Source organism: Sciurus carolinensis, chromosome 5 (genome assembly GCF_902686445.1).
Source record: "Sciurus carolinensis chromosome 5, mSciCar1.2, whole genome shotgun sequence".
Taxonomy (NCBI): Eukaryota; Metazoa; Chordata; class Mammalia; order Rodentia; family Sciuridae; genus Sciurus; species Sciurus carolinensis.
Window position 1 is genome coordinate 26,840,940 of NC_062217.1, and position 14,227 is coordinate 26,855,166.

Here is a 14,227-nt window from a genome sequence, read left to right on the forward strand (position 1 = left end):
AATGAAGAAAGCAGGAGAATTAGAAGTGATTGATTTAACACAGAATATAGGACTGAAATCTAAGTAACCCAAAGCGGGGACCCAAAGAAGCAAACCAGCTACACCACAGAACCTTAGACAAGTTCTACCCCTGGGTAGAACTCGGGCACAGATGTGCTGAAAACAAACATGTTGAACATTTGTGCAAGAAAACACCCTGACTCCCTGTTTCTTCTCATCCCTGTGTACCCCTAGGAGGAAAGGTGGGATTCAGGAAGAACTGGCCTCAAGGAGAACTCACATATCACAGACTATGGAAACGGAGAATTAAAAGTCCCTGCTCTCAACTGTGGGATCCCACAGTCTTCTTCCCTTTCTCCACTCCCATAATACTGGCAGTGAGGCGTTAACTCCACAGGCAGATTACAGGATTCATCACTGGGGAAGCTGACCAAGGAGAGGCTGACTTACAGAGAATGATCTAGCAAGGTGCCTTGTTGAAACATTCAAGTGTCTGCAGAATCACCCAACAGAGAGGCCCCTAGTCGACAAGCTTTATCCACACATCCATCACTTGGGTGCCAGCAATCACCAGACACTTGACGGAAGCCTCTAACACAGAAGAAAAAATATTATTTTCAAAGTACAGTCCTATACCAGAACAAGCTATCAGGTGCAAGGAGAGAGCAGAGACATTATTATGAGATCTCCAAACATTTACCTGCCCTGAACCCTTTCTCCCAAAGCTACTGGAGGATGTGCTCCAGCAAAATGAAGAATTAGCCAAGAAAGAAGATGCAGGCTCCAAGAAACAAGGGATCCACAAGGAAGAAGGAAAGAGGAGTCCCAAGAGGGGGTTCCAGGAAGCTCTGGGGTAGTCACAACAGTGGGCCCGAGGAGAAGCCTGAGTTTGGAGCAAGATGACAGTTCCAGGAGGATTCACAGGGACAGAAAGGCCACAGAGAGATGACCAGGGTGTTCATCACAAAGGAAAGTTCAGGGATGAATTATGAATATATATATAATAAGTATATATACATATAAGATAAGAAGACAAAGCAATGATCAATTCCAGAGGGCAAAAGATGCACATGACAAATATAATCACAGTTCACTGTCGACAATATTTACATAGTCAAAATAATGCAAGTACTTGCAAATACAGACCAATGATTTCATTAGATGTGATATCCGTGACTCATAATAAATATTTAGAAAACCACGTTTTCCCCATTTTAACGTCTTGAAAATCAGAATATATCTTCTTAGTCAATATGATAAAAAAAAAAAAGCATCACATCATGGTTTAATTAGAAACCCTCTTCTTCTATTATGGCATCTAATAAAATAACGATAAATTTCAACATCCGCAGCTAAGACAGGAAGAAATGCAAAAACTCTCCCTGGAAGAGAGGGACGAGCGGACCTGGAGGCAGGAAGAAAAGGCTGCCTCCTCACTTCCGTAGCAAGAAGTCAGGAGGTTGTCTCTACAATTACAACAATAAAAAAACACCGAAAATGTATTATTTAGAGTGATTGCTGCAAACTCCAGCAGTGCAATTAAATTCGGAGGGCGGGGACTCCGGTGGCAGCGACAAGTGAGAAGGTTTGGCCAGGAAACCACGAGGTTGTGATTGTTCAATAAGGCCTGCGGACATCTGATTTTAAGCCAGACATATGTATTAGAAATTAAAATAATATCAATAAATATAAAAAACAACGAACTGTCGCTCAGCCATCTCGAGCCTCACCCGAACAGGTGTCAGATTGTGAGAGCCAAAAGGAATTTCTAAGGGCTTCTCCATCAAGACAGGCTCCCAACCCGTCCCCACTGTCCTTCCGAGTCGGTTGCGAGAAGCCAGGCCTGCAGGGCGACATGATGTGGCCTTCCTTGTCATCTCTGCCTCCAGCCTTAGAACACGCCGCCGCCTGATTTCTACTGCTCGGAAGTTCACGGAGCTGGTCTTCGGAGAAAGTGCTAACCGCAGCGCGCACCGCCCGCTTTTCAAAGCTCTCGTTACTCAGAGCCCTGAACGGTGAGAAAGGAAGCGGGCGGTTGGCCTGGCAGGTGGGGAGCCTCCTTCACGTAGACATCTGGCGGTGGTTCGGCAAACCCAGGCCCCTCCTGTTTCGCAGAGGAAGAGCCTGGATTCCTGACGCAGAGGCAAGCGTTCCGCCAGTGCGCTCCTGCGGCGCCCCGCCGGGAAGACTGACACCGGCCTCCTGGAACGCGAGGGTGATAAAGCGAGAGGAAGATTCCTCCTGATAAAGCAGAAACGGCCTGTTCCTCAGATGTCAGGGCTGCACATGAGCTTCTGCAGTGCAAAGAGGCCACCCAGCTGTACACCGGGACATTCCCGCACGGCCGGCTTGTGCAGAACAGCCATCTGCAGGCGCTCCCAGGAATCTGGCGGGGCTTTCGAGTCTAGCAGAGACTGGGAGTACGCATCCAGGGGGTGCGAGGCACCCTGAGAGGCGGACGGAACCGCTGGCTTTCCCCCAGCAGGGCTGATATTCAGCTGCTGTGAATGCCGCAGCCACACCACATACTGATGGAAACTGTCCTGATGGTAAACAGCCCCAGCCCGGGCCCCTCCCCGGGCCCCACACCTCCCTACCCGCCCGTGACCAGAGGGGGAAACATATGGCCCAGCAGGGGGCCTCCAGGAGCTGGCTGCGGAGGCCCAGCCGCAGACAGCTCTGATTGGTCGGGCCCGCCTGTTAAATATTTTAAACATCACTCCCTACAGCCAGATCTGTGAGAGGCCAGAGCACCCACTTCCTGCAGAAATCCCTCCACCTCCTTCTCCCTCCTCCGTTTCTCCCTAGCTCCGTTTAGAACAAATGAGAGGGAGAGGGAGAGAGAAGGAGAGAGGCAGACAGACAGGCTGTCTCTATCTAGTAAAATGTCTTCCTTTGCCTAAGAAAGAAGCCCTTTTCTTACTCCCGGGGGAGGCTGGTGCGCCAGGCTCCGAGGAAATTTTCCTATGTGCTCTTCTGCTTTCATAACTCGTTTATCATGATGAAATTAGGCGAAAATAGCCAGCAACTGCATCGTAAAAGGGAAAAATAAAGTTACCGGAGGTCGACAAGCAGGGGATGTCAGGGGACAGAGGACAGGAAGGGCCTGGGAGATATTGCTGAAGCCTCTGGGTATGAAAAGTCTTTAACCCTGCGCGCCAGAGGACCTCTGCGCCTCAGCCTTCTTACCTTTCAGCTGCCACTCAGGATTTCCAGCCCCTGCAGGAAGGGGATCCCCCAGATATAAGGTCCAGGCCCTAAGGATATTCTGGGCTTCTTTCATGGAGTCATAGAGCCGGGATTTATGGTTCCCCAAAGTGGGAAACTTAGCTGGTCTCTTACCCCTTGGTGGAGGCAGGCCCAGGTATGGCCACAGAATTAAGGAAGAGCCTCCCACTCCTGGCTGGGTTAGGGCAGTATAGGGTGGGGTAGGGGTGGGAGACATTCCTTTGGGACACAGGAAAACCATTCAATCTGTTGCATCTGTTTCTATAGGAAAATATTTTCCTGTTTCCACTTTATGAGACTTTGGCAAATGTAGCAAAAATAGTCTTCGGGGTTTGATTTTGTTTCATTTTGCTTGTCTTTATGTGAAATCAATGGCAGGCTGCAGAGTGGAAAGGGTCCATCCCGTAAGGACTTGGAAAACCAAAGTCATTCTGTGATCTCTCCAGCCAAGGCCATCTCCTCCTGAAATAAAAATAGTGCTTCACTGCCTACTGGGTTATGGTGAGTAGCAAGTTTCACCCAGTTTATAAAATGTCCTAAAAAGTATAAAGTACACACACAAATGGAAGGGATTCTGATGCTCTTTTATTCTAGGAAACTAGATGACTGTGCATAAGGGACAGTCTAGTTTTCATGCAGCAAAGGCAGGGAGCAGCTTAGCAAAGCTGGCCTCTGGACACTCAGCCTCCCTTTCCTTCCCACCCACTCCCAGTATGCCCCTCCAGAAGCTCAGCACGCTATACTCCCACTGCTATTAGGGACAGGGCCTCACTGTGCATGGCTGCCTCTGGGGCCATCCCTCTCCCTCACATTACTTGCTCCTCCTGTGGTGTGTGGGCTTCAGTTTGCCCAGGACACCCTCGGTTCTGCTGTGGCACCACCCACAATCTGGGTCTGCAGCGGGTGGGGAACCACATGGCCAGGGAAGGAAGAAGCAATAGGGAACCAGGCTCATCTAACCTGGCAAAGAGGTGGTTTAAGGGGCCCATGGGAGACGCTCTCTAATGCATGCTGTTGGAGAAAAAAGATTAGAGATGTTCTGTACAACTTTCCAGGTAAAACATGGCATATGGTCATGTACATCCTTCTATCACCTAAATGGAATTTTTCTGTACATCTTATTGAGTCACTATTTTCTTCTCACTACTTAACAGGCATGTGAGTTTTTCCCTGTCAGTGCATGAGGATGGTTGAATTTTTTAACAGCTGCCTGGTGTTTCATAGTACAGATATTATCAGTCCCCTGGTTAAACATTTAAATTATTCTCAGCCTTTGGCTGCAATGAAAGTCTTTGCACACATGTCTTTGAACTCATGGGGACTGTTTCTGTATAATAAATTGTTCCAGGTAGACTTGCTGGTCCAAGGGTGTGTGCATTCTTAATTTTGATAGAGATAGCCAAAGAGTGGGTAGATTTTACTTCAAAGTAAAAAACAATTGTAGCAACCAAAACTACCCCAAAATGGTGTGCACTACTTTAGGAGGTTGTGAGTATCAGAAGGGAATCAAAAGCAGGCCACAAACCAACTTGTCAGGAAGCCACTGGGTATAGTCAAGCACTGCAAACTCACAGATCACAAAAGTCCCTTCCAAGTCAGATACCCTTTCCTTTTTTTTTTTTAATTTTTAAAAATTTTAATTGATAAAAATTGCATCTCATATGTGCAACATGTTTTGAAATATGTGTCCTCTAACTTTCTAATAATAAGTATAGCCCTAGAGACTCAACATATTTTTGTTGAGCATTGTTCAGTGGTAAAGCAAGATGTGGCATGATTCATACTGGAAGGGACAGGAAGGATGCGGGTCAGTGCGACATGTTCCAAAAGCAGCCTTTGGGTAAAGCAACGCTCTGGCATAAAGGATTCGCCAGTGGTATGCTTACACTGTGTGGGGTCTGGACGATGGTCAGGAGGGGCATGGGGGAGCCCCTCCTCGCCCTCTCTGTCATCCCTCACATTGTCCACATCTGTAATTCCACATATGGAAAAATGCTGATAGCAAATGTGGCTCAAAGGCAGTGCTTTTCTGGCCATCAAGAGCCATTAGGTTGCTTCCCCAACAACCAGTGCAGCCTACTAGGTCGTAATTCATTGTGAGGAGTGTTCTTACCCATAGGTAATTGAACACTGGAGTTTTTCCAGGGGTAGGAAATTCCCTCCCTTACAAGTCAACACATTTCACTTTTTGGAAGGATCTTTCTTAGATCCTTGGACAAAATCTGTTTCCCTTTAAAGTCTGTTTCTTGATTTCAGTTCTTCCTTCTAGAACCACTAAAAACAACATTTTCTTCCTTCTACATACCAGACCTTGCCATATCTAAGGGCAGCCATTAGATGCCAACTTGGTCCTCTCTCCTTTGGGTTCAATCTCAGTTCTTTCAACCATTCCTTCTGAGTCATGTTTTCCAGACGTTTATTATCTCAGTTGCTGATTTTGAACACCTTCCTCCTCAAATAGTCAACACCCTCTTGGAAGTGCTGCCCAGAACCAAGAAAGGGTAAGATGGAATCATTGCTCTGTTTTTCTGTACTCCTTTCTAAAGTCTGCATACCAGAGAGCTCTTGCTTTGGCCTGTCAACATGGCCCTGGTTAAAAACACCATGATTTCCCACTGGGAATTATTCTTCCTTTTCTAAGTTCTCCCTTAGAAGTTCTCCCTTCTTTTCTTGATTCTCCCTGTCTCCTCCTATGCGGAAGATGGTAGGTAGCACATGGAACCCAGTTAAGCCATTCAGACTTTGGCTTCCAGACTTTTCAGCCTTCGGGACAAGGATGTACCAGAAAAGAGAAGAACAGAGAAATTCCTTCTTCCTGAGGGAGGTATGGCTTTTCAACATCCAACAACTATTCATCCCTTTCCAGGAAATTCCTTTTCTGATATAGAGTCTGTTGGAGTTGCTTACAAGCAAAGAACTCTGACCCAGTTGACCCTGTCCTATCCCAACCCCAGCGGAGCTCCCCATGGGCCAGAGATTCCTAAATCTATTTTGCAGTTGCTGCCATTAAACTACATGTTGCCAGTTCTGCACTTGGAAAGGTGATTTGGGACAAAAACACAGCCCTTGGAGATCATGGGTGTCTCTTCCTAGTTCCTGTTTGCTGTTGGCTAACTTGCCATCAAAGTTTCCAATTAAGTCACTGGCAAAAATGTGAAAGAATGTGCAAAATCATAGCTCGTGTGTATGGACAGCCTACTCTGACCACCTTTCAAAGTGAGGAATTCTGTATAGTCACGTACAAGGCAATTGGGTAATTGGGTAATTGTCTCGTACGTGCTGGAACTGAGGTCTAATCCAAGACTATCAGCCGGAAGCCAGGGAGATGCAAGAAAGAATGGATCCCCTTAGAACTTCCAGTCCTCAAGACACTTGGGGACAGGTTGCATCTTCAACTATTCCTGAAGACCTGGGGACACAGAGGGGTGAGGAAGCCCATGGAGCCAGCACCAGGCTGCAAAATGCCCAGCCTGACCCCATTTTCTCACTAACAGAGTGGTAGAGCTAGACACTGGGGCCCCTGGGTGTTGAGGTGGGGAAAGGAGTGACAGGCGGAAGGACTCGGTTTAAGGCGGGAGACTGCAGGGGAGAAGAGGACCTGGGTGGGGGCCTCCTCCAACGCAGACTCTACTCAGTACCGTCGCGTCAGCACGCTGATGCTCACCACGGGCACGTGCTGGCATCTCGCGGGCGCCCTCTTTGAGAGACAGAGGTAGCAGGAGAGATGCCCCTGCCTCTCATGGTGTTCCCCCTCCCCAGGCCTCTGCTTTTGCTCTTAGAGAAGGCAATTAACAACATAAGAAATCTGACATGGCCAGAGAAAAGACAAGCATTGTGTGATAAAGAAATTATATTCAGATCAATTCAGATGTTGTTTTTGCTGAAGATTTTTTTTTTCTCACCCTAATTGGATAGTAGAAGATCCTAATTGTATAGCCTTAGTCATTGAGAGAACCTCCGCTGATTTCTATCATTTAAAACAGCTTTTTATAGTCACAGCATCTAGATAAAGTACATTTCCTCTTCTTTTCCAACATATCACATTTCTTGGCAGAAACATCTAGCAGAAAGTACCCAAAATTTTTATAATGAGGCTAAAAATCAAAAATTTCGCACATCAGATTTCTCTTTTAGAGTATTTCTTCCTGTGAAATCTTCCCTTCCTTTAACTTTATTTTAGTGGCTCACAATTTAAAATTTGATTTCAACATCGTTCAATCATCTTGGAGGATCTTGTTGCCAAAGGACATTTGCTCTGACGTTAAAGGCTTCTAAATCGAAAGGGCTTTGCAGTCTATTCACTCAGGAGCTTGGCTGGGATCGCGCTGCTGCCACCTCCCACTCAAATTCCAAGGGTGAACTCCAGAATGGCCTTCCTGCTTTCTCCGTCTTGGTTTAACTTGGCTTCTCTCTAAGATTTTCCTTTTTAAAACCCGTGTGCTGTTGTGCTCTTGATTTCAATACAAAGGTGGCTGGTGGTTACCTTGAGGAGTAAAGGTCAAGTTCAAACCCCAAATACCATAAGACCCAGGGCAGGAGTCTCATGGAGAGTCCTTGCTTAAGGATCAGGAGGCCCGGTGGACTTGCTACCTCTGGCTGAGTCACCGTTCTCTCCAAACCTTTTGCTTTCTGCCCTGAAACGGCCTTCCCGGCTCTGCTCAGTGACTAACTCCATCACGAATGTGACCCAATTTGTTTGGCAGGATGAGTTTTTTTTTTTTTTTTTTTTTTTAACTCACACTGCTTTTACCGGTCACGATTCTCTCCCAGGCATTTAGCGACTCCCTCTCAGCACCAGGCTGGCCCTGCTGCTGAGCTGGATAGATGGCTCTCTCCCCAGCTGTTCCTTGCAGCCGGCCCTCCTCTCTCTGGCAAATCCATATTCCATTTGCTTTTCTGCAGCATTCTGATATCTCTAGAGTCTCCTTAAAATAGATAGATAAACACTAATCTCCAAGGCAAGTCGCAAGGCAGAGCCCACAGATTTGTACCAGCTCAATAATCTGCTCCAAAAGGCAGCTGGATAAAAAAGAATCACAATAGTAGTCATCCACTTGTACAGAATTTTTTTTTTTATCATTTATAAAGCACTTTTGACCCACCTGATCATATTCAATATTCGCAACAATCCACAGCACAGGAATATGTGCTATTTCCATTTTATAGATAAGGAAACCCAGGCCCCAAAGAGGTGAAGAACTCCCTACAGCCAAAGAAAAGGCAGAGCCAGGACTTGAACCTGTGCTTATGAAATTGCTGTGTAAGTTACATTCAGTGAAATGCAGAGGTCTTCAGTGTTCAGTTGGACAGGCACCTTTGACACAGCCCTGAAGGTAATTGTGTACAATATTGTTAATGTGGCTGCATTTTGACTGTGACCTGTCTTATGGGATCGGGAGTGGACTTTTCAACTTGTGACATCATGTGGGCTCTCAAAAAGCATCAAGGTTTTGGAGCATTTAAGATTTCAGATTTTCAGATGAGCGATGGCCACCCTGCATACACTCGTGTGACCATCACCCCCGAAGATAAAGCCAGTTCTGTCATTCAGAAGCTCTGCTGGGGCCCACTCTCTACTCTCAGTTAAGCTGCCAACCACCTTCTGACTCCTACGCCATAGATTAGCTTTGGCTTGAAACCCAGTCTTCTGACTCCAAACTTCTGAATTCCAAATGTCTTTCTTTGTCTCCTATACCACCTTGTGTCTTTGGAATTAACCAAACTGGCACCCAGGTCCCACCTGGGCAGAATCTATAGACACCGGACATTAGGGAACCAAGTCATAGTCTTTCAGCTGAAAAAATAAGTCAGCTGGTCAAGGGGACCTCAAGGCCTCAGTTTGGGTGATATAATGAAGAGCACTCCCCAAATACACAAAGGCCCTACTGGGAGGGACTCCTTGTTCCTAGCCCCGAGTCGCATCTCCTGTACAGACATGTCACCAAAGGAAAACGGCTGTAACTTGGAAAGGGAAGGTGCCAGAATTCAGCTTTGGGATAAAGATCACTAAAAAACCTCGTGCTTCTGGAACCTTCCCGCCTACCATGAATCCTCCCCTCAGGGCTCTGAGGACGCCAGTTGCAAGAACACCCTGTATTTTTACATCAGAAATTCCATTTTATGGATTTCCCATGCCCATCAGACACGCAACCTGACACCTGGAAGTTTTGTGACAGGAGGCCTCCATTTTAGGAGAAAAAAGACAAGAAATAAGAAAATCCCATCTACTGATTCGAGGAACATAAGGGTTGATGGCCCACCTGCTAAGTCATGGTGGGTTTCCATCGGTAAAGGGGTGCATAAAACAATTCACCTCATCTGTCTGTCTGCCCAGCTTCATGCTAAAGTCTGTGTTCAGTACGGCAGGTTAACTGGTTCCTCTTGGATCCTGTTTACACACAGTGGCAGCTGGTAAATGTTTAACAGCTGATTCTCCAGGAGACAAAAGAGCCCTGATGTGTAGTATTTGCAGATTTCTGTGGTGTCACTGAAGGCAGACTTGGGAGTCTGCTCCAGCAAGCTTCCAACTTTAACAACCTTGAAATTTATCGAGCACACTGTTTCCCCACCAGCAGAACAGACAGGATGACGGGCCCCGGTCACTGCCCAACACACCAGTGATGTCCAGGTTGGGTTATTAGCGAGTGGCCCTGTCCCCTTGGCCTGCTTTCCCAGGTTCTCCCAAAACAGTTGTCTCTCCAAAACAGGGGTTGTTGTTAGTTAGCAGTTTGCAAGGGGTTCTTTTTCTGGTTGAAATCTTCAAATAAGCTTTCAGAGTCATTTTGAAGTGCAGAATTCACATAAGCTAGCCCGAGATGAATTCCCACACATCCCCCATCCAGAGTCAGAGCTTGCCAGCCTTTTTTTTTTATGATATGAAGATGGAACCCTGGACCTTGCACAGGGGAGGCAAAGGCTTTCCCACTAAGCAAGGTCACCAGCCACAGACTCCACCTTTCTTCCTTGGCCTCCATCGACAACTCGTCTTTTAAACTCTTCAGGCGCTCCCTGAACATCCAGCTTGCTTTCTTGTTTTGTTTTGTTTTTCCCTTTAGAAGACTAATTGCAGAAAAACACAAGCATGTATTCATTTCCTGCTCCCGGATGAGCATCCACAGCTCTGTGCAGCCGGGGAAGGATTAGAGTGGCAGGAAGAGGCTCTGCTCAGGGGAATAGCATGGGAGCCAGGAGCAAGCTCCAGTCCTCAGACATGGACAGGCTGCCGCTCTGCCTCCATATTCCCCAGCCAGGTGGCCATGGTGGAGAAAAGATGAATGGAAACGTGCTGGCTTGTGAAATCATCCATGCAGTGGAAAGAGAAACGGCTTGCCTTTTCTATCACTGTGCCTGCGATGGATCGACCCAGCCAATGAGTCTGCATGGCTGGTCCCCACCTCTTCTGCATAGCTGGTCCTTCTCTGTATCTTGCTCTGGGTTTTATTTTCTACTCTGCCCATTTCTCCTGCAGGAACTTTGGCTTTACAGTTTTAAGTCTTCTGATGACTGTAGATGTATAGTTATCCAGACTTCCTGTCCTTCTTGTTCTGTATGTCACGTGCTTATTAAATTTCTCTGATGGTGCCTTACTTTGCAACTGTTATGGAGGGGTTCAAAATCACCCAAGAAGAGGCCTCTGCCCTCTTGAGATTCTGTAATCTAGGAAAGAGGATCCTAACGATGTCTAAGCTATATTTACAGATTTCCAGAGTCATCCATAAGAATAATCCTTTAAATAGACACTAATGTTATTTCCATTTTAAATAAGTGATAACTGAGGTTCAGAGAGGTTAAGTCAATTGCCAGGGTCACATAGCTGGCAAATAATGAAAAGAAATATGGAAGTGGAATTTTAATCCAACCCTTACGACTGTGAAACCTGGCCCCCCTACTATTTTGTGACACTTTTTAGTACCCAACTAACAGTAATACAAGGGTGAGAGTACTAATAGCAGAAACAGCAGACATGAAGAGATGGGTGACTTAAGAGGATGGGGATGGGAACCAAGGGGGTTTCGTAAGTACCTTTTCTTAGGAAGGTCCTGAGTTTCCCAGCCCTACAGTTACTCCAGCAGACCCTGGAGCACTCTGTGGGCTCTTGGCTAGTGCTTCTGGCACCTGGGATGATGATTTTAATCCGTGGCCTGGAAACTGAGCCTCGATGGAATGCCTCTTGATGTGTGCATGGAGGGAGAAGGTATGAGGGTAAAAAGAAGCCACGTATCAAGTTTCCAGAGCTAGAGCACACAGTGGGCACCAGAGACCTTCTCTGCCGCAAAGCTGGCCCACTAGCTTTGGATCTGGAGTGTACAGCCATGGACTGCATAATGACATTGACATGACATACAAAAGTGTCCCATACGATTATAACAGAGCTGAAAAACTCCTGTATTTTCACTGTACCTCCCTCTGTTTACATACACACTTCCTTTCCATTAGGTATCCCAGTTGCCTACTTAAGAGCTGTACAGGTTCACAGCCTAGGAGCAATAGTCCACACCATACAACCTAGGTGTGCAGTAGACTATACCGTCTGGGTTTGTGTTAAGTGCACCCTGTGGTGCTTGCACAACGTGGAATTGCCTAATGATGCATTTCTGGGAACCTATCATTAAGTGATGCTCGACTGCATATAAACACAGCCACTGTTGGGCCAGTGAAAGGAACAAGAAATGTGATCCTTGAAGACAGTAGTTCTCAAGCTATGCTCCTGAATTTATTTCATAAGCGCTCACAAGCTGGACTTGGGGGTTCCGTGGTAAAAATTAAAGCATTACAGTTGTTACCAACTTTATATGAATATCCTACAGGTGTCTCAGCTTCAGCAGAGTTCATTGAAAATTTTTCAAAGAAAAACAGGCACCTACTCCAGTTATCTGCCAGGGAACACTGATACAATACAACCAATAAATGAAGGGAGCTAATGACTATTAGCAGAAAACCACAGAAACAGCCCAGTTCGTCTTGGTGTGACAACTTGATTTTTTTTTTTCATGAACAGTTGGTGGTAATTTCAAATTGCATACATATGTTACAGAGACATACTTTTTGCATGTAAAATTGTTCTTAGATCATTTAATGGAAATAAATACTTCAATATCTTGTGGTGTCCTCTCAAGAGCCTCATAGCTTCAGCTGCCATCCCTTGCCTCTCTCATATGCATGAGTGTGATTATATAATTATTTCGCTGCAGTGTGAACCCAGTGTAGGAATTGCATGCAGTGGGATTGTGCTGTTCTTGGACTGGCAGAAGGCACAGGGAAGTGCTGGTGGAAATGGTTCTATTGAGGGGAACACAATACAAAGGAGGGTCCAAATTTTCTTTCCCATGAGAGTGGCTGTCTGCCAGGTGAGGACGTATCGGAAGCATTTTGGCTTTATCAAGCAGATCTCCACTCTGCTTCCCCTGGGAACGACTCCCAGGCCTGAACCCTGCCTATGACATGGGAGGCCCGCGGGGGAAGAGAGCATGCACAATTTGAAAAGGCCTGACAGATGATTTCCACTCCTCCTCTGTTCAGGAAGGACTACCGGACCCCCAATGAACAAGGTCTTTAAAGGTGTTTCAACATATTAGTAAATTTCCTTTTCTTTTGGTATTGAAGATTAAATCTTGAACCCAGGGGTGCTTTACCACTGAGCTACATCTCCAGTCCTTTTTATTTCTTATTTTGAGACAGTCTTTCCAAGTTACTGAGGGTCTCTCTAAGTTTCTCAGATTGGCCTCAGCTTTGCAATCCTCCTGCCTCAGTCTTCAGAGTTCCAGGGACTACAAGAGTGCACCACCATGCCCAGCTAAATGTTCCTATTTTAAAGTGCCCCTGTGGCTAGCAGAGGGCTCTGACTCCTGTCCTTCCCTCCCCCAAGCTCATCTCTCTCCCCAGAACTGCAATACAACCAGCATTGGACCCAAGGTTCCAGGCCCTGAAAGAGGCCTGCTTCTGCCGATCCTCCTGCCAAGCCAGCGTCTGGGCTGTACCGTCTGCTCACTTAGAGCTGGTCAGCACTAGCTGCCAGGAGATGATGCCACCGCAGGCTTGAGACCCCAGTGGCATGGGTCTGCTCCACCCACACTCTCCCCTCAGGTGAGCGCGCCTCTCCTCCGTGGTTTCAATAACAGACCCGGTTGATGGCAGTAGCCAAGGCCTCTGGAACTGCCTCCCCAAACTTCCACCTAAATATCCAGCAGCAACTTCAAACTCGACATGTTCCAAACTGACCTCATCATCTCCTGGTACAACCCAGATCTCCCTCCCATAATTTATTTTTTATTTTTAATCCAGTCATCATAACTTTACATATATATGGGGTACAACGTGATATGAGTAGATAACGATCAGATTAGGGTAATTGTTCATCCATCACTCTAGACATGCATCATTTCTTTGTGTTGGGAACGTGCAAAATCTTCTCCGCGAGCTATTTTGAAATACACAATTGTCAACCATGGTCATCCTACTTTGCTAAAGGACATTCGAAGTTATCCCCCTTTCCTTCTGCACCCCACTTTTATTTTGAACTCGGACCATGGTACCACCATCAACGTGACCACCTGAGCCAGGAATCTGGGAACCATTCTTGCATTCTCAATTTTTCTCCTCCAATCTCTCACCCTATAACCAGCCAAACTTCAAGTCCCATTTATTTTATTAAACTGGAATGTGTCCCCCAAAGTCTATGTGTTGGAATCTTAGTCCCCAATGCAACAGTGTTGGGAGGTGGGGCCTAATGGCTCCACCCTCATGAACAGATTGATGCATTATCGTGGGAGTGGGCTAATTATCAGAAGAGTAGATTGTTGTAAAAGTGAGTGTAGCGGATTCTTGCTTGTGTACCTTCATAATCCTCTTCCCTTCTGTCTTCCACCATGGGATGACGCAGCGTAGAAGCCTTCACCATATGCTGGTAATTTCTTGGCCTCCAGAATAGTGAGGAATAAATGTATTTTCTTTATAAACTACCCAGTTTCAGGTATTCTGTTATAGCAACACTAAAGGGACT

General features: G+C 46.3%; 1 long non-coding RNA gene across 1 annotated transcript; it reads left to right on the forward strand.

The window, feature by feature from the left end:
• The first annotated feature begins 2,016 nt into the window (after positions 1-2,016).
• LOC124985842 (uncharacterized) lies at positions 2,017-12,177 on the forward strand. The gene is made up of 3 exons (XR_007108878.1): positions 2,017-2,549; positions 3,607-3,729; positions 10,284-12,177. It is a non-coding gene; the product is annotated as an uncharacterized LOC124985842 (long non-coding RNA).
• Positions 12,178-14,227: the final 2,050 nt, after the last annotated feature.